Raw genomic sequence first — 24,876 nt, 5'->3', positions numbered from 1 at the left:
GGCTTAAAATAGCAGAAATGTGTTCTTTCACAGTAGAGCTGAAGTCTTAAGCTGTCTATAAGGTTGGTTCCTTCTGTAGGCTCTGAGAGAGAACTATCCAACGCCTCCCTGATAGTTCCTGGTGTTTTCTGGCAATTCTTGGCATTCCTTGGTTTGGAGATCTCTCTAACCATTGCCTCCATTTTCACATCGCCTTCATCTCTATGTCTCTGTTTCCTCTCCTTTTCTTATAAGGATACCAGTCATTCCTTTTAGAGAGATTCCTAAATCCAGGCTGAATTCATATCAAAATCTGGAACTAATTACATCTGTAAAGACCCAAATGTGGTCACTTTCTGAGGTTCCAGGTGGACATAAATTGAGGGGGTGGGGGGCATTATTTAACTCATGACAACTATGTAAAACCAAAGTGTAAGTCTTTTTTTTTTTTCCATTGCAGATAAGGTGATGATGACGACTCTTTTATTCCAGAATTCAGATATGGTGAGAGATCTTTGTTGATGAAGATAGGAATTTTAGCTTTTGTCGTGGCTATCACGCCCCCATTTAAACACATGCAAAGCCTAAAGTGATGGGTTTCTGTCTCTCTCTCTCTCACACACACACACATACACACACACACAAACACACACACACACACACAAATAGGCCTTTCTAACTGTAAAACTTGGTTGTGGAATCCCTGTTAGCTTTTCTTAACATTTATCCTTCTCGTTAAATAACTATGAAACCAATCATCTTTCTCATAGGCATCTGTTTATAGTTACTTTCAGAAAACATAATGCTGTTGCTAACATTTTCTGTACCTACTGTATTTGTTTTCATGGCTACTACAGAAGTAACTGGGTATCCATAATGCGTTTCTTTTTTTTCCATCTAAAAGTCCATTTTCTTTACAGCTTATAGCTAAATGATCAACTGATGTTTCTTTTTCTGTGAGCTGTTTACAGATGTTTCCCTTAATGTTGTTCAATTAACATCTCTACAGCATACATTTTCCCTCTCAAAAAGTTACTTAATGGTATATGTTAATGCATTCATGCCTAGACGCTTTTAAAATAACAGGAGCAAATGTTAAAAAAAAAAAAAAAAAGAATAAATAGACATATGTAAATAAGCATGCCTATCTATAAGTGATGATCTTGGGATTTTTAAATGTTGCTTCCCTTTCCCATTTGCTAAAAATGTCTCATGTGAGAACAACTGACAATCACATTGCTCACTCCACTGAGAATACATTAAATGGCAGTAAGAGGGTTTATTCAAAATTATGAAGGATTCATTTAGTATCTGAATTGTTCAATATAATGATTGGTGTGACAATGAGGTAAGAAATATTTTTGTTTAATCCTCAAAATAGCAAAGATTATATTCACTTTCTTTGTATCTTTGTATTTTTTAAAATACTTATTTTCAAGATCAAAATATTTAATGGATCTTTGGTTAATCAGCTGAAACTAAAAGGACTGATTTGCCCATTTCTTATTGTAAAATAAGTGGACTATGCCTTTTGGCAACTAGGTAGGTAGTCTTAGTGTTTCCCTGCTGTTGATAAATCCTTATTTTGTTACGCAACTAGTAACTGTTTTATGGACAGCATCCTACGCCTGGGAAAGGAACGGGAAAAAGTATTTTCTTTGGGTGCAAAATTTAGGGGTTTGCAAAATTAACAGGGTGCCAAAGAATTTGTAATGAAAGCAAATAGTATTTTTATTAGGGTTCCCAGATAAAATACAAGATAAGCAGTTAAATACGATTTTCAGATAAAAAATAGATAATTTTTTATTATAAGAATGCTTCACACAATAGTTTATCTAAAACTTAAATATTGCATGGGACATGCTTACACCAAAAACTTTCTTGCTATTTATCTAGTATTCAAATTTAACTGTGTGTCCTATATTTTTACTTGCTAAATGTGGAAATTCTAACTTTATGCACTTTTTTTTAAAGTTAAAATTAATGCAAAAAAATCCATGATGAAAATAACATGACTTTTTAAATAAAGCTAAGGTAAGTCTTACTGATTTTTTTCTTTTCCCTAAGACTTGAATAGGCTCAGTACAGGATGATGGCAACTGACTCTATCCAACTTTTAAAAATATGGTATTGCCAGGTGCAGTGGATGCACCTGGGCAACATTATGACCCCGATCTCAAAAAAAAAAAAAAAAAGAAAAGAAAGAAAGAAAGAAAAGAAAAGAAATATGAGATGAAATAAATCTTGCATTAAAATATTATTTATTTCAATTACTGAGTAAGGAGGGCCACTTTAATCTTGTCTCTTGGGCAAATGTCTCATTTTTCTTGCAAGGCTTTGAACATTGCCTGGATCCTTCCTTGGCTCCTTACACTTTGCACTCACCACAGGACCTAATTTTTATTGGGAACTATCGTGATAATAGCTGTAGTGAGAAAGTTTATACTTAAAAGATTTTTAAACATTACCCGGTATCATTGTTATGTTTGACCGAAGGAGAAATTAAAGCCCTGGACCGTGATTTGACTCTAGTAACACGGGAAGTTACTAGCAAATCTGAACACAGAAAGCAGATTGCCTAATAACCCAAAGCTACAAAGCTATTTACATGTGTGCTTCACACATATGTGTAGAGCTGCTTCTAATGTTAGGCATTATTCTCGGTACTGAGCTTACAGCAATGCATATGAAAGACAAAGTCATTTTTCTCTTGGACTTCTCTCTTATTGGGTTAGAACCAGTATAAACAAATAGAGCAAATAAACAAATTTTGTTTTACAAAATGCTAAAAATGAAATAAAGCAGGATAATAAGAAATATGTTCCTGGGTATGAAGGGCTATATTAAATAGTGTTGGCAGAAAATGTTTCTTTGAGAAAAACACAATTGACATAAAAGATGAAGGTTGAAAGAGACAATTCAAGTTCTGGATAAACAACATTCCAGGCAGAGAGAAGAGCAAAGATGTAACATAGAAAAGAAATCCAGCTGGCCCTGTGTAAGGAACATGGTCCATGCATAATACCCATCTGCCTTTACTTAACACTGTATTTTAATAAGCAGCTGGAAATACTTTTTCATGGCTATTTAACTTACGTATCAGTGTTTGTAGAACCATCCAGCTACCCACAATGTGAAAATTACAAGTACCAAAAAACATGGTAACAAGCTACATATGGATATTCAAATTTAAGTTAATAAAATAAAAAGTTCAGTCTTTCAGTGGCGCTAGCTCTATTCAAATGCTTAAAAGGCGCGTGTGTTCTATAGTTATTGTATTGGACAGGGAAGATAGAGAGCCTTTGTTTCACCAATGACATTTGGTTCTACCAGCTTGGCACTGGTCTAGAGGAAACGACAGAAACATAACATTGTGTGTGTGTGTGTGTGTGTGTGTGTGTGTGTGTGTGTGTGTGTGTAGTTTTTGGGAAAATCACCCTTTGCATGTATTCATATATTCAGCAATATCATGTGATTGCATACCATATAACAGATGACAGGATCTATCATAAGAAATTGGAATTCAGCAATGAATGAAGCAGAGGCAAAAATCTTTGTATTTACGAAGTTTATATTTTATTGATAAATAGGTAGGAAAATTAATAAATAGTTTAATATTGATACATGCTCAGGAGAAAAAAAATAAATTGAAATAGAAGAATTGAAGTGTTGGTGGGAGATAGTTCTGAGGGGTTCACAAAATATATAGGGAAATTAGAGAAAGCCTTACTGAGAAGATGATGCTTGGAGAATAGCCTGAAGTAAGTAAGAGGATGGAAGGAGATACCCGTAGCCAGAAGGAAAGGAAAACACAAAGGGCCTGAGATGGGAGCGGGCCAATCTGTCAGAGAAACAAAGAAGACATCAGCACAACTGAGGCAGAGCAGAAGGAGAATCAGGGCAGAGGAGGAGCTAGCCAGGGACTTATTGGGGCCAAATTATTTAAGGACTTGTGGATCATTGTAAGGCATTTGTATTCCAAGTCAGTATATCAAAGAAAGCATAGTATTTTTGTTCCACAGGATGCCAGATGAAAGGGAACAAGTTGATGTTCTAGATTCCTTTTTAAAATGGCTGCAGTGTCCCTATACAGAAGTGTGGCACATGGTAAAACATGGGGATGGATACCTGGCTTTGGGTGACAGCTTAAAATCTTTGCTAGTGACTGTATAGGCTTGGTCAAGTTACTTATCTGCTTTAAGGTAGGAACTGGCTGACACCTATGGAGTTTAATCTGTGTATTGGACGTGGTACTTATCATTTACAAGCATGTCATTTAGGCCAGGCTTGGTGTCTCACGCCTGTAATTCCAGTACTTTGGGAGGCCGAGGCGGGCGGATCACAGGTCAGGAGATTGAGACATCCTGGCCCACATGGTAAAACCCCGCCTCTGTTAAAATACAAAAAATTAGCAGGGCATGGTGGCGCATGCCTATAGTCCCAGCTTCTCGGGAGGCTGAGGCAGGGGAATCACTTGAACCCAGTAGGTGGAGGTTTCAGTGAGCCGAGATCGCGCCAGCCTGGTGATAGAGCAAGACTCTGTCGAGGAAAAAAAAAAAAAAAGCATGCCATTTAATCATCACGGCAGCCCTACAAAGTGGTATTGTTGTCCCTGCTTATCCATGGGGATACATTCCAAGACCCCCAGTGGATGCCTGAAGCTATAGATAGTACCTAATCTTATATACATTCTACTGGACATTTGATCTGATAAATGAGATGATTACTAAGTGGCTAATGGGCAGATATTGTGTACAGGAAAGAATGATTCTCATTCCTGGCTGGATGAAGCAGGACAGCTTGAGATTTCATCAGGTCACTCAAAATGGTGCCCAGTTTCAAACTTATGAATTGCATACTTCTGGAATTGTCCGTTAAATGTTTTTGAACGACAGTTGGTTACTTGCCTCTGAAATCACAGAAAGTGAAACTGTGAATAAAGGGAGCCTACCTGGCTTTTCAAATCCTAAAGACAGGGAAATGAAATCAGTGACATATTGACTTGTCAGTTCACATAGTAAATATGATCAATCTCATATATTTGAAGTATTTTAAATATAGAAATTCATGTAAATCACTTAGCGTCTGTTGCATTATGATTATTATTACTATTATTATTTCCTTATCTCCTATGCAGCAGGCCCATCAAAAACTTGACATCGAACTACACATACTCCCACAGTGAAATTTTTTCTGATGAGAGCTTGAAATGTGCCTCGGGTAAAATTTTTAAAAACGGGCAAACAAGATCACTATTTGAGCAGGCATTCATAAACACACAATTTGCTAGGTTTCTCATCAATTAGCATAACATTGTATATTCCTAGAACCACAGAATTAAAAGTTGAATATCATCTCAAGAGGCACATTAACCATCTTTCACACTAAGGAATAACAAAACCAATGGGAATGTAAAATTATATCCACACCTACTTTTCTATATGTTATGATGCAGTATTTGATTCTGTTTTAGATTTGAAAATGAATTGCCTACCTTAAGACTAATGGGAGGAGTGATTGTGACAGAGGGGTAGAGGGCCAGATGTAATCACTATCAGTTTAAAAATGCATTTTTGTAGGCCGGGCGCGGTGGCTCAAGCCTGTAATCCCAGTACTTTGGGAGGCCGAGGCGGGTGGATCACGAAGTCAGGAGATCGAGACCATCCTGGCTAACATGGTGAAACCCCGTCTCTACTAAAAATACAAAAAAAAAAACTAGCCGGGCGTGGTGGCGGGCGCCTGTAGTCCCAGCTACTGGGAGGCTGAGGCAGGAGAATGGCGTAAACCCGGGAGGCGGAGCTTGCAGTGAGCCGAGATCGCGCCACTGCACTCCAGCCTGGGTGACACAGCGAGACTCCGTCTCAAAAAAAAAAAAAAAAAAAAAATGCATTTTTGTTTGTTTGTTTGGTAGCACCATACTTAGCATAGGGTGTGAAAAAGTGACCAATAAGCTTTTTCTTCTCAGAATTCAGTTCATTGGCTGTCTGTGTCATAAATAATAAGGAAAAATATGTACCAGAATAAAGCATGTTGATATCTCAATGTAAGACCATACCATTTTCTTTGTAGGAGTATGGATGGAATCAGAGTGACAGTATAAGTGAATACAACAACATACAGCAATATAAGGTAGCAAATGTCAAATGAAAGCTCAGAGAAATGTATAATAGGTGCTCTAGGACACTGACTCTTGCTTCTTTTCAGTGCTGACATTCACACAAAATGCCACTCCAGACACAGTGACACTTGACCCAAAAGACTACAGCAGAGAGAGCAGCACAGCTGGCAAGGAATGCAAGATCTTGATGCCTCAGTGGGTCAATACTTCAAACACATGGAAAGAGAGATTTATTCTTGTAACCTTACACTTCAGAGAGAGATGCAGAGTGGCAGCACAAATTGATGTGTAGCTGTGTAGGTTCTTCTTTCTATGAATTGTAAAATTTTGACTAATGTTTATATCAGTCACCTGGGATGTGCTTCACTGGGTAGCATTGTTACTAGTTGACACAATAAGTCAATACTGGTGGCTCTCTTTAGACAAGAAGGTAACCAGGTAGAGAGCCATAGGGTCCCACAATTGGTACCCAGAGTAGAGTGGAGGTCAGTGTTGGTAGATGTCTATCACACTTAGGCCCTCTGCACCGACTCCCGATACAATTCCAGTATCATGGACCCCCACGGCAATATCTCAAAGGAATTTTTCTTATATAGTCCCCACCCTACACATCTGCCTATCACTGAATATTTGTCAGCTTTGTCTTTCCTTATTTTAGAACCCAAAGGGGGAAGTATCTAGAATAGATTGCAAGATAACATGTGACTGTGTGAATAGAAGAGCAGACCATATATATAAAGTCACATGTCCACCTTCATTATAGCTATCTAGGGACCCTGGGGATATGCTAATAAGTGCTCTAAGCTATTGTTTTTGAAGACAATAGTAGAATGTCCTAGGTAGTGATGTGCAACTCTTATGAGTATGTTTTTAAAGTGGCTCAAGATATATCATGTTTGACCTGCAATAGAAAACTCTACTTTACCAAATGAATGCTGTTCACTGCCCCAGCGTCAGAAATGCCCCAATTAATATCTCTAACAGAAGGAATTTTAAAGTAGATGAAAAGCTACTGCAGCTAGCAGCATTGGAGAAGCTAGATAGCATAAAAATTCAGGTTTGTAGACTCAGTTCTGAATTATGACTTTGGCATTTGTCAGCTGAATGACTATACGCAGGCCATTTAATCACTCTGAACTCGTGTTCTCTCATCTGTAAAAGAAGGCAAGCATTATTCCGCTGAAGTTTTTAATTAAATAGGATAATATCTATAAAACACTTAGTCCAGTGTCCTGCATTTAATAATATTCCAAAAAATATTAGCTGTGATAATTATTATTATAGAAAAATAGATTTGGGGGGCAGATGAAGACTTAAATAGTCATGTAGAATATTATTCTGTATGATCAGCCATCTCATCCATTTCAGGTAGTGCCAGTTTTGGACAAGAGATGGAGAGGTTTGCTGCAATATTTAGGAATACTGTTACCCTACCACTTGCTTTATGGGAAAGCTATTAATATTAAAGCTATTCTGAATTGAATTTTGACTTTCAAGCCAGGTAAGAATGAATTATATCCATAAGCAGGACCAAAATTCAAATTACTGTTTTTACTTTTTTTTTCTTGGCACTTCGCCGTTAAAATATTTATCTAATTATTCAATTTGTAGCAATTATCAGGAAGAAACTTATAGTTACAAGCCACCATGTCCTGGCCATCCTCAAGGAATGTAAATAAAAGATTTGTTTAATTTTCTTTGTCCTTATATTTTAGCTATGTGAGATGTTTTACTCTGTGGTCCATAGCACAGTATTTTGGGCTTAGTCTTGGAGAAATTCTGACTGCTTTATGTTTCTCCCAATTGCTGTGTGCTTCCCTAGGCTCTAAGACAGAGTAAAGATACATATATTTCAACCTCAAGCATATTCAAACTTACAAAATATTTTCTGGCAAGTGAATGTCAGAAAATTGAGTAGTCCTTTCTTTCACCAGTTACCCCAATTTTGAAAAAATATAAAGTGAGATCGAATTCTTTGAAGGCCAAAATTTTAATTAATTTAGATTTTTCTTTTACAGCCTGCATTTATTTTTTTGTGGTATAATTAAATTTCTGATTTTTACACCCCTCCATCTACAACTTAAAAAAAGGTGGGGGAGGTTGAATTGGTTTTGTTGGTTATTTATTATCATATTGTGTCACTGTCAGTGAAATTGACCATGAAAGCAAGCATTAAATGGTTGATCATAAAATAAAGCATCCTTGGCAAGTGGAACAATGACAGAATAACACAGTATCAAGCCTATTGTAATTAAAATAGCCCCTCTCCGGCTGGTGTACTGAACTTTTCTCAATGGTGGCAAGAAACTAATAAGAACTGTGAAGAGTGTGAGTGAAGAGCTTTAAGGTGTCCAATTTAATTAATTCCAAGTATCTGGCCACCACTTTACAAGATCCTGAAGCTTAACTGTTTAGCAAAACTTTGATGGTGAGAGCATGGAGTAGATTACATAACCATTCCGTCAAAGTTTTTAACAAAATGTTTGTGTCCTGTCCTGATGCCCACTACTGGCCAGACTCATGAACTTACCCCCAGGTACTCTGAATTTGGGTTGATAAGTCCTAAATGTCTCTTCTCTAAAGAACTGCTCTCAGACAAATGCCACAAACCTTCACTACTGCCCCAGTGCGCACAGGCCCTGGCCAATGGTTGCCTGGCAAAGGAGGACAAAATATACATTATGGTGCAATTTGTACTTCATGGTTTTCTTGTGATCCCTATTCTTGCTTACCTTTTTCCCCCTGCCCTATCCTATTTCCCTTACACCCTTTCTTCTGTGAGGACTATTCCCAATACATCACTGGAAAATAATTTCAACCCAAGACTCTACTTCTAGGAACTCTCACCTAAGCCATAGCATGCTTGTTAGTTTTAAGAGATGCTGAATCATCCAGGTCATACTATATCATCTTGTTACCTAAGTTTTTGCTGTTAAAAAATTACCTTTATTATTAATACTATGGAAACATTTATCTACATATATACATATGATTAGATATGTGTAAAAGTTATGTAATAGTTATGTCTAGGCACGTGGGTATGGGCATGGGTGTGAGTGTGTATAAACATATTTAAATGAAAAGTATCAGGATATAAAATTTGAAACTGTGGAAACAGTTGCTACTCTGGCATATGCATAAATACGCAAAGTTATGAAAATAAGCAGGAGTAGTTATACCCAGATCTGATGCAGTCATTAATCTCTACTTTCTTGGTATTTATTATTATCATGTTTCCATTCAGCATTTAAAATATAAAGTAAATATTCAATAAAATAATAAAAACATAAAAATGAGGAAGCCAGTCCCTTGGTTTTAGCAGTCCCTTACTAAATGAAGTACCCCTGTAACAAGGGTAATAATATATATTAACATGGTTGCTATCATAGGGGGTGGTTGCTTGGGAAACAGAAAGAAGAAACAACAGAGGTGTTGAGGAATTTGATTTGGGGGATGTGGATTGATTCTTGCTTGAAAAAATCCTTGCTTTTTGAGTATTTAGCTCCTATTAAACTCTTAGTATAAATAACTTCTTATCCAAATTTCACTCTGTTTTCCAGATACCAAATAACGACGTGGGGAGAGGCATTACGTTTTGAATTGACTATATACATAGTATAGTCATCAGAATTTCTTTTTTTTTTTTTTTTTTTTTTTTTTTTTTGAGACGGAGTCTCGCTCTGTCGCCCAGGCTGGAGTGCAGTGGCGCTATCTCGGCTCACTGCAAGCTCCGCCTCCCGGGTTTACGCCATTCTCCTGCCTCAGCCTCCCGAGTAGCTGGGACTACAGGCGCCCGCCACCTCGCCCGGCTAATTTTTTTGTATTTTTAGTAGAGACGGGGTTTCATTGTGTTAGCCAGGATGGTCTCGATCTCCTGACCTCGTGATCCGCCGTCTCGGCCTCCCAAAGTGCTGGGATTACAGGCTTGAGCCACCGCGCCCAGCCCCAGTCATCAGAATTTCTTTATGTGGTAAGGCCATTATCTCCATCACAGATGCCTTCTAAAACCACTGCACATCCCAGGGAGTGAGGAGCCTAACATCCTAGACCCCTATAGAATTTTCTGACAGTGTGTACATGTCTTTACCACAGGAGACGGTTTACCTGCTCACTGCCAATACCAATTGCCCAAATCATAGGATTCAATGCCAGAATATGCATGTTTGATAATAACAATCTTCTACATTGTAATGTATATTTAATACTATATATTAACTGTTTTTATTCTTGTAACAATAAAAGTTATTAGCTTTCAAAATTGTACATGGCCTCTATGAAGTCCTATATCAGGTACATTGATATCACTTACAGATGACACTAAAATTACCTCCTATGATAACATGAACCAAAGATAATCAGTGTATATTCTATTAAATGAACATATAAAACAAGTATCTCAGAAGTAAACTTGTTTATGATTAAAAAACACTTTTTGACTTTAATTGAAACATTTTTAAATATTAAAAGAGTAAAGTATAAAGTAAAATCTACCAATATGTTGTGACATTAGCCGTATAAAACCAGGGGAGAACAACTGAGGATTCATCTTTTTTGTCATAATAACTGGTATTCCAATTATCATTCATGCAGTAATTAGAAATTTTGTACGATTCATTTTTACTAACATTTTGTAGCTTTTAACACCCCAATATAATTGCTGAAATAGTTTACTGCTCCCCCACTCCCCACAACACTTATGTCTTGTGCATCCACCAATGTGCATTACATGGGCCCCATGACACCCCAGCAGCAGCTATCACCTAAGACAAACGATCCTATTCTTGCTGTCCATCTCAGTGTTTGACTGCCCTTAATTCCACTGAGTGGAGTCTCAGTGTTGTAACTGACAGTTATGAGAATTTCTTTCTTAAAGAGTGCTGAGGGTTTCTGGATTCTATACAGAATCGGTGACAATGGCTTCTATCCAGTCAGCACCTATCATCTGAGCCCGAGAGCTGTTGTCATGAAGACTCAGTCGAACTACAAGTCTCTCATAAAAACTGTTGTGAGGCTCTCTAAGTTCTCCATGTTAAGCATCATCCTCACTCTAAGTGACTGAAGAAAATATATACACCAAAATACAAACTCCATCCATTGGAAAACTCAGAAATAATTGGAAAAAGGAAAAATGATATTTTTAATGCGAGCCTGACCTATCAAAATTTAATTGTTACAAGAAAATATATTCATTGGTTGTATTGTCTTAGGCTATGTTAATGACTTCACTAACTTAATTTTACCCTGTGGCAAGTCATAGCATGTCTGATCACTTTCTTCCTCTATAGGCCCAAGGAGGTATAGGGACCAAGGGAAAAACTCCCCTTTGTCCTCTGAAAGTCCGCTGAAAATCAACTGAAAAAAAGGCAGATTAATAGAAGAAAAATCATACAGCATTTTATTTTAATGTACATAGCAGGAGAGAATCACAGAATAACTATTCAATAATCCAGAGCAGAACAGAAGCCTATATACACTTTTTCATTGGGATGGGGAGAATGAATGGATCTGGGAGGAGGAGGTGAGAGGCAGACATTTGATGGGAAGAGAAGCACAAGGAACCAAAAGGTTGCCTTATTATACAGATAAAGCCTCCCAGGTAATCTCTTAATATTGCCCTCCAAAAAATAAATGGAAAGTCTGTAGGGGTGTGGTGATGACTCTCAGTCTCTTCTCTTTTCTGGTGGTTGATCTTTCCTAATTAATTGACGAAATCCCTAAGGAGAAGTTCTTAAGACAACTGCATTACTTTTGGAAATAACTTTCTGGGTCAGATATGAAAATTAAGAGAGTTCCTTCCTGTGTGGATTGACAGGGGAAAGAAAAGGTTAGCATGACCTTGATTCTGAGACGGCTTCTAAGGCCTCTGAGCATGTTGAAGTACTAGTCTTTAGGGTATCACTTTCTGAGCCCAGACAATAGCTAAAACTGGCATTCATTCTATGGCTGTCTCTCGGTTTTGTCCCCAGCAAAATTATAAAATAGGTAAAAGCTGATATTGGTATTCTTGCCCAGCCCTATCTTTGCTACCTTCTCATCCTTTCTTATATTCAGTTCCTACAGAAATTGACCTCATTTGTTGAGAAAAGTTTAAATAATTAAACTTAATTAAATAATAAAATGCTTTTGAATAATTAATTTAAACATTTTTTTTCAAAGGTGACTATTATATTGCAGCATTTTGCTAGGTTCAGGTATTTAAAAAAAGAATGATACCATCTATTTTTTAGGGAGTTTATGGTTGACTAGTGAAAATGAAGTGTCAAGCATAGCAGAATTCAGATCCCTACCATAATTCAAAGCTTGTGGCCTTTCTTTAGTTTTACAGAAGGCAGTTTTAGTCCCCAAACCAGGAGGAAGTTCATTTTGGGAAGGGGTTATTATCATCTTTAAAGATTTAAAGTTAAACTATAAACTCTTCCCAAGTTAGTTTGGGCTGTACTAGGAATAAGCAAAGTCAGTTAACTTGTGGGATTAGAAGCAAGGTGGAGACAATTATGTTAGATTTCTTTCACTGCCATAATCTCTGCAAAGGTGATATCCAAAGCATTATTTTTAAAAATGCAAAGTTTTCCTGAGACCACACAATATAACATTTACAGTTTACAGAATGTAATTCAAAGGTACCAACAATAAACAAACAGAAAAATATTATTTATTCTTACAAAGAAAAAGGAAGTTAACCCTGAGATAATCGAATATATATATATATTTAAATACATAATGAAAATGTTTGAATGAAAATAATTAAAAATTCTCAGAATATTAGAAAAAATGAACATAATAAAGAAAAACAGTAACCTATCAGAAAATGAACATTTTTATTTCTCCATGGTTAGGACTTGCTAGGAAACTTTTACTAGGATTTAGGTCATTGGAAAATATTTTTGAATAAAAGTGATGATTTAAATACTGAGAGACCATCCAGGAGTCATATGTTTACATTTCAAGAAAACATCGAGGCATGGAACCAAGAAGATATGCCAGAGGCTGGAAACTAGAGTAGCTTATCTTATTCACCCCTCCACACACCAAGTATTTATTTACAATACAAAAGGTAAGAAAACAGGGTTCTCCTTTTTCTAGTCTCTAGGAGAAATAAGGGGATTAAGTTTCTCTTCATCTCTCACAGGAAAAGGGGACAACATGTATACAAGTTTATAGATTCATATTTTCCTACCAAAGTACATTCCCATACATGTGGGCCTGTTCTTCTGGCTTTCATGACATTTTCCCAGAAGGTGGAGACTGGGTAAAGCTAATAATGTGGTTATTGCTGTTAAGTGCTATAAATGACTAAGAACTAGACAGAATTGGACATAACTGATAGAATTAACCTGTCCATGCTCCAGAAGCCTCAGGTTTACTTTCAGAGTGGTATGAATAATTATAAATATTAAAAGCTTATCATAAACTTGAAGAAAGTTAAAAAATTATTCAAACTAAAGAACAAAAAAAAAATAGATTATTTTACAACAAAGACAAAAAACTGAGAACACATCACGGACATCAGGAGCATGTGGGAAAACATCAAGGAGTCCCAAAAGGAGAGACAAAAGAGACAGTGAAACAGAGAAAAGGAAATTGACGAAATAATGGACAAAAACTTCCTAGATTGCATAAAAAACAAATTTTCCAATTAATGAAGCTCAGCAAACTCCAAGAGGATAAATATGAAGAAAGCCATGTCTAAGCCAAATGACTTAAAACCAAACATCGAATATCTTGAAAGCAGTGATGAAATGCAAAAAACAGTACCCCAAAATATGGCAGCTTGGCATGCTGAGTATTTTAAGTTAAAGGAAACTGAATAAACCACAAAAGCTGAAAAGTTCTCTTCGACTTTCTCCTACCCTCTCTCTCTTAAATACCTGCATGTGGCAGATGTCCTTTCCTATACCTGGAAGGAAGGAATGTTCCACAGGCCAAGAAGAATCTGAACACATAGACTTTGCTAAGTGTTTCACAGTTTATTATCATTAAATTATACCCTTTTGTCTCAATCACACTTTTGCATGACTGTCCATAAAAACACATCGTTTTCTCACGAGTTTTGAGTCTTTATTTTTAAAAATTAATTTTTAATGTTATTTATGTAGAGATGGAGGACTCACTATGTTGCATAGGCTGGCCTTGAACTCCTGGCTTCAAGTAAATCTCCCACCTCAGCCTCTCAAAACAGTGGGATTATAGCTGTAAGACACCATGCCCAGTCTTGGGTCTTCATTTTGGAAGACTCTGTACCATGTAAAATTTTGGTTATGTAAATTTGTTCTGCTTTTTTGTTTTTTGGTTAACATGGTTTGTTGCTGTTTGTTATATGGGTTTAAGCTCTGAATCTTGTGATGGGTGAGGAAAAGATAGTACTTTTCCCCCACTACAGTAGCAAAGGAAAAATAACACATTAAACACAGGGGTACATTATATCAGAAACAACTGATGCCAGAGAGAGTGGGACAGCATCTTTGTGGTGATAAAAAAAGGGAAATTACCAAACAAGAACTTTATATTTGGTAAAAATATGCCTGCAAAATGAAAGTAAAGACTCTTTCATATAAAAGAAAACTAAAATAATTTATTACCAGTTGACTAGCCACTACAATAAATGTTAAAGAAGTTCTTCAGGCTAAAAAAAACTTGGTGCAAAAGGGAAATGTGTATCTTTAGGTAGAAATGTAGAACACTGCAAATGTTTTATATACAGGTAGATATAATATATTTTTTCTCTTAAATTCTTTATATAGGATTATAAATAGGAAAATGTGACACCTTAAGGTGTCTGTGTTATATGTAGATACAATAAGTATGACGTAGTTATGGTAAAAATAATGGCAGATGGGAAATAAATGGATATATGGCTGCAAATTTCTACTTTTTTTCTGTAAAGTGGTACAATATTAACTATAAATACACTGTGAAGAGCTAAGGTTGCATATTGTACACTCAGAGCAAACAATAAGATTAAACAAAGAAGTAGAGGTAGATAGAAATAAATTAATTGCCAGATAATAAAAAACAAAGTGATAAAGAGAAAAAGGATACAAAAGAAGAGAAAGGACAAAAGAAGAAATTATAAAATAACATACCAAAATTCAACTGTGCCAAGAATTACATTAAGTATTAATGGTCTAAACACTCCAAACAGAAGGCAGAGGTGATTGGAACAGCAAGACCCAAACGGAATGCTCTCTGTGAGAAATGCACCTTACATATACACAGATGGAGATGGACAAATGTAAATTGATTAAAAAAAATATTTCATGCAAACAGCAAGTCTAGTAATACAAAATGGATATATTAATGTCAGATAAAATAGATTTTAAGAGAAATACTATTATTAGAGATAAATAGCAAAAAATATAATGATAAAGCAGTAATGGAAACGGAAAATAAGACAGATATTTTATCTACTCATTAGAGGACTATGTAAATCATAAATTTGTATTTGTCCTATGACATAGCCACAAAATACATGAAGAAAAATGGACAGAATTAGAAAAATAGATAATTATATAATCATAGTAATCATGTTTTTAGGCCAGGTATGGTGGCTCATGCCTATAATCTCAGTGCTTTGGGAGGCTGAGGTGAGAGAATCCCTTGAGTCCAGGAGTTCGAGACCATCCTTGGCAACACAGACACCATCTCTACCAAAATATACTTAGCTGGGCATGACATATCATGCCCAACTAATTATTAATGTCATCCCAGTTACTTGGGAAGCTGAAGTGGAAGGATTGCTGGAGTCCAGGAGGTTGAGGCTATAGTGAGCTATGACTGCACCACTGCACTCTAGTCTAGGCAACAGAGGAAGACCCTGTTTCCAAAACAAAACAAAACAAAAAAGCACAAAACAACAAATATCCTTATAACATTTCTACAAATGATAACAGTAGACATAAAGCAATTAATAGAACTAATTGAAGTAAAGAACTAGACAGGACTAGTTAGCACAGATAGAACTAGAACACTGTCAATTACCTTGATCTAATTGATAGTTAGAAAGCACTATGCCAACAACTAGAACCAAAACTTTATTTTTCATGAAGATCATTCACCAAGACAGCATCAGCCAAAATAAGAATAATAATGATAAAAGCCTCACTAAACCTGAAACAATTAATATAAAGAATATATTCCCAAATATAACAAAAATGTACTTGAAATCAATAACACTAAGACATGTAAAAAACATAAAATATATGTAAATTAAACAATTTCTAAATAATTCATTATCAAAAAAAGGAAAATATTTTATGTGAACAAACATAAAAATATAACCTATAAAAATCTATACAGTATAGTTAAAAGAGTGGTTAGAGAGAAACTATATATTTGAATACCTGTTAGAAAGGATAATACACTTAGATACAATGAGCTAAGATTTTATCTTAAGAAGCTGAAGAAAAGAGGAACATGGTTAATGTAAAGTAAAAGAAAGGAAATAATAAAGAGGAATATGGAGAAATTATTTTAAAAAGTAGAAAAAATTAGCAAAGCCAAGAAACTGTTTTATAATTGAGCAGCACAAAAATCTCCCACCTAGAACAATAAAGAGGAAAACACAGAAATGATCAATATCAAGAGTGATATTGCAATTTGCATTATGTACCCAAAAACACCATTTTTCAACACAAGCTTCTCTCCCACTGTGTACCCGGGTGAATATTTTAAAGCTGAAACTAAACGTGTCTCCCAAGCTCCCTGGTGCCCTTCACATCTCTTTTACTCATTTTCATTTTGATTCAAATACCAAGTGATATATAAAAGCTGTCAATATGTGTATTGTAGTCATGGTTTCTTTTGGTCTTGAGCAGTCTTATAAAATTAATGTCATGTCTCTCTTAAGTGACCAAATTGCTCAAAGTAAGATGAATTTTCCTGCAAAGATGAAAGCTTGGAATGAATATGGCTTCCGACCAAGTAAGAGGAAATCAGAGACGTTATATTACGTGGAGAGTCCCACTCCCTCTACAGAAAAAGTAACGGTGATTCTTCATCAGACTTGTAGGTACCTTTCTTAATTTTGCCTCTTTCTGACATAGATATCACATGAGAATTTCCAGAATGGGACTGAATATTGGCAAAATTACAAAATAATTCTAGATGATTTTGCTCTTTATTCCTATTTATGAACCACTGGCTATTTAAGATCAAAATGAGGGAGATTAAGATAATTATGGAAAACTATATAGACAGAAAAGCAAAAGAAATAATTTACTAACGTCTAACAGACAAATTTACAATTGCAGTCCCTTTTACATAGATACATAAGCTATGAGCAGAAGGTTATAGCTGAAAATAGTTGGTTATCACATGGATTAAATACAAATATTTTAGTGTTTAATAATAAAAGTTTTAAGAAATATTAATTTGTTATTTGATGGCGTTTAAAAAGCCAAGCATGTGACTCCTACAAATGTTTATTAGCTGCTTCTTGAAAAAACTAAAGGGCAAAAGCACCTGCCTTATGAATGGAAAAGATTCTATAAACAAGAAATGTTTCTGTGGAATGGAGGGGTGGATAGGTTGAGGGAATATACAGAGAGGCAAAGAAAAGCGTATTGTCTCTCAATTTAATTATGATGTATATTTTTAAAAACAACATGGCCGGGCACGGTGGCTCACACCTGTAATCACAACACTTTGGGAGGCCAAGGTGGGTGGATCATGTGGTCAGCAGATCCAGACCATCCTGGCTAACACGGTGAAACCCCGTCTCTACTAAAAATACAAAAAATTAGCCGGGCGTGGGTGGCGGGCGCCTGTAATCCCAGCTCCTCGGGAGGCTGAGGCAAGAGAATCGCTTGAACCTGGGAGGCGGAAGTTGCGGTGAGCCGAGATCGCACCACTGCACTCCAGCCTGGGCGACACAGCAAGCGAGACTCTGTCTCAAAACAAAACAAAACACTAGAATATCTAGAAGGATGAAAATAATAAATATGACAGAAATTTGGTTGAAGTAAACTCAATAAACAATTTCTAGACTCTTCTAAGATTCAGTACACGAAGTGGAGTTCTGGGAAAGTAGGAAGCTAAATATACAAGCAAGTGCTGCTTAAGATCTTCCTATGGAAATGTGGAGCATGAATAAATGAAGATAACTCTGAGGATCTATATGTATCTACTTAATACATGCTTGATGTGTTTTATGGTATTTACCATTAATTAGACTTTCTATTATAAAAATATGGAAAATGAACTCATCTAATTGTTTTGTGAGCTATTTCTCCAGTGGTAGGAAATCAAAACAAATTACCCAAGCAGGGAGAAGGATTATTGAAAATATGGGTAGACTATAAAATTATACAAAGTGGGCCCGTTATAATCATCCTATTGACATTTCCTCAGACTATAACCCTCAAAGCCAATACCTAAAGAGGGTTCAGGTTTGTGCATAGAACCCAATATACTCATTTCCCAAGCTATCCCATGCTTTGCTCAATGGAACTAAATTGTCAAAAGATAATTTATGACTTCCACAAGGCTTGTCTTCCATATATCGTGCCAGATTCGTAGTAAGTTGTCTGCCTAAATACATATGTGCTCTTGAAGGACATATTCTAATGATTTTAGTTACACGTGTTGATGCCCTTCACAGCTGTTGCTGCATTGTATGTATGGTAAGTCTCTGGTACAATAGATTTTCTTTTGCATTTGAGCTTAAATTATTGGTATTAACTAATAAAACTCTGTTGAGTAGGAATCTGATGCATGTTTGGCTTCAGTCAAAAATGTATTTGTCCTGGCATGAGATGATGAAAAGGCTGTTCACCTTAGAAAGGCTACACATGTTTTCTAATTCTGGTAAATACTTTTTATGCACATAAGAAATTACTTAAAATTTTACCTTATGGCTTAAAAATGTCATAGTGAACATTCAATGAAATATTTGTTATTTGCTTGATTTTCAAGAGAAAGACAAATGGTAACTTAAGGGAGCTTCTGCCATTTGTCAGCAAGAGGATGGCAATTAATACAATGACAAAGCCATATAGAGTCTGGCAGAAATCATGCAAATGCACTGCTACTTATTGATAGTTAATTTATAAAGTAGTTTGTCTTCCAATTTCTAATGAACGTTGGCTATCTTTGACCACTTTTTATCTATTCCCACTTCATCTTCATATTACTAATTTGCATCTCTTTTGGGAATGTGTGCCTCTGTCATTAAGACCACATGCCATGCCCAGTCCACCCTCTGAGGAGGATGATAATTGGCATGAGAAGACATGCTGGAGGGGGCGGTGTGGCTCATGTCTGTAATTGCAGCACTTTTTGAGGCCAGGGTGGACGGCCTTCTGTCTGAGGTCAGGAGTTCGAGACCAACCTGGCCAACCTGGTGAAATGCTGTCTCTACTAAAAATACAAAAATTAGCCAGGCATGGTGTTGGATACCTGTGATCCCAGCTACTCAGAAGGCTGAGGCAGGAGAATTGCTTGAATCCGGGAGGCCGAGGTTGCAATGAGCCAAGATCACGCCACTGCACTCCAACCTGGGCGACAGAGTGAGACTCTGTCTCAAAAAAAAAAAAAAAAAAAAAGGGAAAAAAGAAAAGAGCCACTTGATTGCTGTTCAGCCCATTTGACCCAGTGAGAGGACTTTCATAAATGTTTGGCGTAATCTTATAAAAAGAAATACTCTCTTGTTATTCAGAAAGGACTACTAGGAAGAAGCAGGCATGTAAGGCTGTAACTCCCAGAAGTTGTTGGCAGATATCTCACAAGGTGATCCAGCCAGATTTCTGGTAAAGCAAATACCATGAAAATCAGAGAAGGGCCTGGAAAAGGGCAGGGCAGGAGGGTGAAGGAAGAGGTGAGAGAGTGGGGAGAATGAGGGGGCAAGAGAGGAGTGGAGGCATCTTGAGCCTTGCTTCAACTCCGCGTCAAATCTTAAAGTAATTCCTACAACTGGAATTTTTGGTTACACAAGTCAATCAAATTGCCACAGCCAGTTTGAGAAAGTCTTCTGCTACAAATAGCCAACAGATTGCTCACTCATTATAGACCATTAACTCTGCTAATGGTGTATTTTTTTTTTTTTTTGTCTTCATTAAATTTTGTTTTTGTAGTGGCAGGAAGAGGTGGAATAGAAATGTTTTTCAAAAGTGGTCCACAGGCAGCAAAAGTTTCAAAATCACAAGCATACAGTACAGTCTATACTCACTCGAGCCAGTACCAAGTAAGACTTCAATTCTCCTATGCCCAGAATTATGGTCTTGAAAGCCTGGGCATCAGGTAGGCTCATTAATTTTTATGACTTTTTTCTTTTACCCTAGTCTCACATAACTACTGGCTTAGGTGATTGCTTTTAGGCAGAGAAACCTGATTTGCAATCCATGATCCCAGCAGGGAAAGAAAAAGTTCACTCTCTGGTTAGTTAAATTCTTAGAGAACAAGACAGGCATTTTTATTAAATCATGGGAGGGCTTGAGTAGGATATACTCACTTTACCCCAACTCCCAACCTGAAGCTGAGCTGACAGGATAAAATACTCTTTATTAGTTCAGCTATTGCATTGCTTACACAGTGATCTAATGCCCATGCATATTTGCTATAAAGCCTTCTTAGTACCAGAGAGGGATTTTAATTAGACAAACTGTAATCTCTTTCCATTTATTAATTCTTTCCCTTAGGCTTGCCCTGTAAAAAATGTGTGAATAATTAAAACCTGAGAAAAATAACACTCCTTCCCAAAGTGTTGCTTTAAGAAAAATATTGACTTCTCCCTCCTTGCCCCCAAGAAAATGGAAAAGATACACATGTATCTCATGAATACTGACAGAGTAACTGTAGCTAAGGAGAGTTATGAAAGGATGGAAGAAAAATTGCAATTTAGGGATATATTCAGAAGGTCCACAGTTACTGTTGAAGAAGTACAACCTAGACCTATTAACATACTGGTTTAGAGTGTATGATTTGGGAAGAAGTTTTCCAAATTTTCACCCCTGATGTGCTACTTACTAGCTGTGTGAACAACCTAAGCTCCATTTTCTCAAATGTGAAGCAGAGATGATATCACCTCTATAAAAGAGGCAATTATAATGATTACATCATTATAATTATTACATCATTATAATTATCATCATCATATTGTGAGAATTTTATCTGGCACAGAGTACACAAGGTGGAAATGGTGACTGTTATTAGTATTACTATTATCTATTCTCTAATATCTATCTTCATATTACTACTTCTCTTTTATTGGAATTTGTCTTACATTTCGTGATATGGATTTTATATTTAAATGAACTCACAGAATCAAAGTGCTTGAGTCCTTGGCTAAGTCTTATTTAAATTCCTATCTGTCCACAGGGGAAAACCTGGAAAAAAGTTTGAGGATTTGATCTTGAATGAACATACCAGTCCAAAAGAGAAGGTTCATTATGTCCAAGATCATGTGTGATTCCTGTTTACCCAGGGTCATGACCAACATCACTCACACGTAGTTCAATGTTAGCAGTCTTGGTGGAAGAGAGAGAACTGGACCGGGAATTAGACAATTTAGCAAAAATCACACACAATCACACATACAAATATGCAAAAATTATGAAGAGTAGTAATTACCTAATAAATAAGACCCTGCCTCATCTCCTTGATAATATCAGAATAGGAAAAAAACTAATAATAAGTAAAAAGCTAAAATTAATTTTTTGGGGTGATAGCGATTTGAATATATGTCTTTTAGGTTAGAGTCAAACTAAGATAATTGTTAGAGTCAAACTAAGATAAGCATTTCTTGTAGCTATTCTATTCAATAAAATTTCCTATTCTTATTGAATATAACTTTTTTTATTATTATTATGTTTTAAGTTCCAGGGTACATGTGCACAACGTGCAGGTTTGTTACATATGTATACATGTGCCATGTTGGTGTGCTGCACCCATTAACTCGTCATTTATATTAAGTATATCTCCTAATGCTATCCCTCCCCCATCCCCCTACCTCACAACAGGCCCCAGTGTGTGATGTTCCCCTTCTTGTGTCCAAGTGATCTCATTGTTCAGTTCCCACCTATGAGTGAGAACATGCGGTGTTTGGTTTTCTGTTCTTGTGATAGTTTGCTGAGAATGATGATTTCCAGCTTCATCCATGTCCCTACAAAGGACATGAACTCATCGTTTTTTATGGTGGCATAGTATTCCATGGTGTATATGTGCCACATTTTCTTAATTCAGTCTGTCATTGATGGAGATTTGGGTTGGTTCCAAGTCTTTGCTATTGTGAATAGTGCCACAATAAACATACATATGCATGTGTCTTTATGGTCGCATGATTTATATTCCTTTGGGTATATACCCAGTAATGGGATGGCTGGGTCAAATGGTATTTCTAGGTCTAGATCCTTGAGGAATCATCACACTGTCTTCCACAATGGTTGAACTAGTTTACGGTCCCACCAATTAACCCAGTGTAAAAACATTCCTATTTCTCCACATCCTCTCCAGCACCTGTTGTTTCCTGACTTTTTAATGATCACCATTCTAACTGGTGTGAGATGGTATCTCATTGTGGTTTTGATTTGCATTTTTCTGATGACTAATGATGATAAGCATTTTTTCATGTGTCTGTTGGCTGCATAAATGTCTTCTTTTGAGAAATGTCTGTTCATATCCTTTGCCCACTTTTTGATGAGGTTGTTTGTTTTTCTCTTGTAAATTTGTTTGAGTTCTTTGTGGATTCTGGATGTTAGCCCTTTGTCAGATAAGTAGATTGCAAAAATTTTCTCCCATTCTGTAGGTTGTCTGTTCACTCTGATGGTAGTTTCTTTTGCTGTGCAGAAGCTCTTTAGTTTAATTAGATCCCATTTGTCAATTTTGGCTTTTGTTGCCATAAGCCTTTGGTGTTTTAGACATGAAGTCCTTGCCCATGCCTATGTCCTGAATGGTTTTCTTCTAGGGTTTTTATGGTTTTAGGTCTACCATTTAAGTCTCTAATCCATCTTGAATTAATTTTTGTATAAGGTGTAAGGAAGGGATAAAACTTACTGCCTCATTGCTGAATTTTTAGTTCAACAATGTTTTAAAAAAATTCTAAACCTTGTTTTTTAAGGTTTAAAAGCTGATGTTATGTCAGATACTTCTAAAAAAAACAATAATATTTTTTGAAATTTGTGCTTCAATGCTTTATTGGAGACATTAGCCCAAGAGTTAAAAATACTTCCTGGCAATATATTTATGATTTTTAAAAAGTACATCAAAAATGACCTGTACATTAGACAGGCAAAGAACTCAAAACACTGTCAATTCAAATAATGTGTAATAATTCATAGTTCATAGGAAAGAGAGACACATGATATGCTATCCATTTCTGCTTCTTGGGAACACATGGAAAAGAATTTGGAGGAGACACACAGAAAGTCAAGAGGAAAAAGGGATTCTGAAGAAAAAAATGTTTAAACCTCTAAGGTAATAAAAAATAACTTTAAAAATATATAAATAGACCTACAGTCAAGCACACAAAATCAAACTTCAATGAGTTAAATGAACCAATAATTTTAGAAAATAAATATTCGATAAATATTTTCAGCTCCTTTACCAGATATAATTTGTTATAAGTAACTGCAGAGAAATCAATAACTGGAATCTTTAGAGATTTATGTATCATGATGTTCAGCAGGTTTTATCATTCTTTCTAGTGTATTTTTAAAATTGGAAAAGAAAAAGCTTAGAAACAAAGATGAGAGAGGGAATGGTGATATATGTCATCTCTGAGTACTTCTAGGTAGCGAAACACAAACAATCTCACTATTCTTATATCAAGTTTATCCCTTTTATGTTATTTCCCTTTTGCTACTCTGCTCACATCATTTTATGTAGTTTCAGAGAGAAAAGGCAATACCATTTTCCCTAGAAGTAATTGCTCCTGCCCCTCCACTCAACCCCTCACCCCAGGACACACGTGAAACCGTATCAATAGTGGCAGTCCTCAACTTCTAAAAGGCATAAAGGCTGACGTTTCAATGGCCTTTGACATTTTAGTATTCAATTAGCCTGCCTTAATCACTATGTTCTTGATTGCATGATATGCTGCAAGCATTCCAGCAAGAAGATTGGAAACAGCCAGAGCCAGATGGGGTTAGGGCTGGAGAAAACTAACTTTGCAGCTCAAAATTTTGGTGATGACAATTGGGATAATGGTTCAAATCATCAAGCAAAAATCCCTAGTAGCCAGTGCTGTTCCTGTTCCCAGTAGTCACCCTAAGGGTCTGATTAAGGGCCTCCCAAGTGTTTTCCACATGTAAAAGACATCTCCAAGTTCATTTTCTCTGTTCTTGGTGTTAAATCCACTTTTTTTCTTTTACTGAAGGAAGTTTATCATATTACCTTTAAATTAATGGGAATGGAATTAATATAGAGATCTTAAATATATACTGAACTCATAAATAAGGTAATAAAACACTATTCTTCAGTGTTCTATTGCAAATGACTTAAACCACTTTAGCTATTTTGGTAAAAAGAGATTTATGTTTTATGATAGACTGAATTATGGTTTCCACCCTTCACTCTCTGCTTCATCATGGGACTGTGCAGTCTCACTCTGTGGCATGGTACTTACTGCAGTAATTCTCCACTCGTGGATGTTGGGCTCACCATGTGACTTTCCTTGGCCAGTGGATGTTAACAGATATACAGAGGTATTGGACTGAATTATGCTTGAATGAGTAGATTTGGTCTTTCAGTCATCTGCCATTGCCATGTCCAGCTAGGCTGACACACCAGAAAGGATGGGAGTTGCCTTTGCAAGAGCCCAGGGCAAAGCAGCAGATCACTGGCTGACA

Source organism: Macaca nemestrina, chromosome 13, assembly GCF_043159975.1.
Source record: "Macaca nemestrina isolate mMacNem1 chromosome 13, mMacNem.hap1, whole genome shotgun sequence".
In the NCBI taxonomy this organism is placed as follows: domain Eukaryota; kingdom Metazoa; phylum Chordata; class Mammalia; order Primates; family Cercopithecidae; genus Macaca; species Macaca nemestrina.
The sequence above is the reverse complement of the archived record's forward strand: the minus strand, read 5'-3'. Positions refer to the sequence as shown.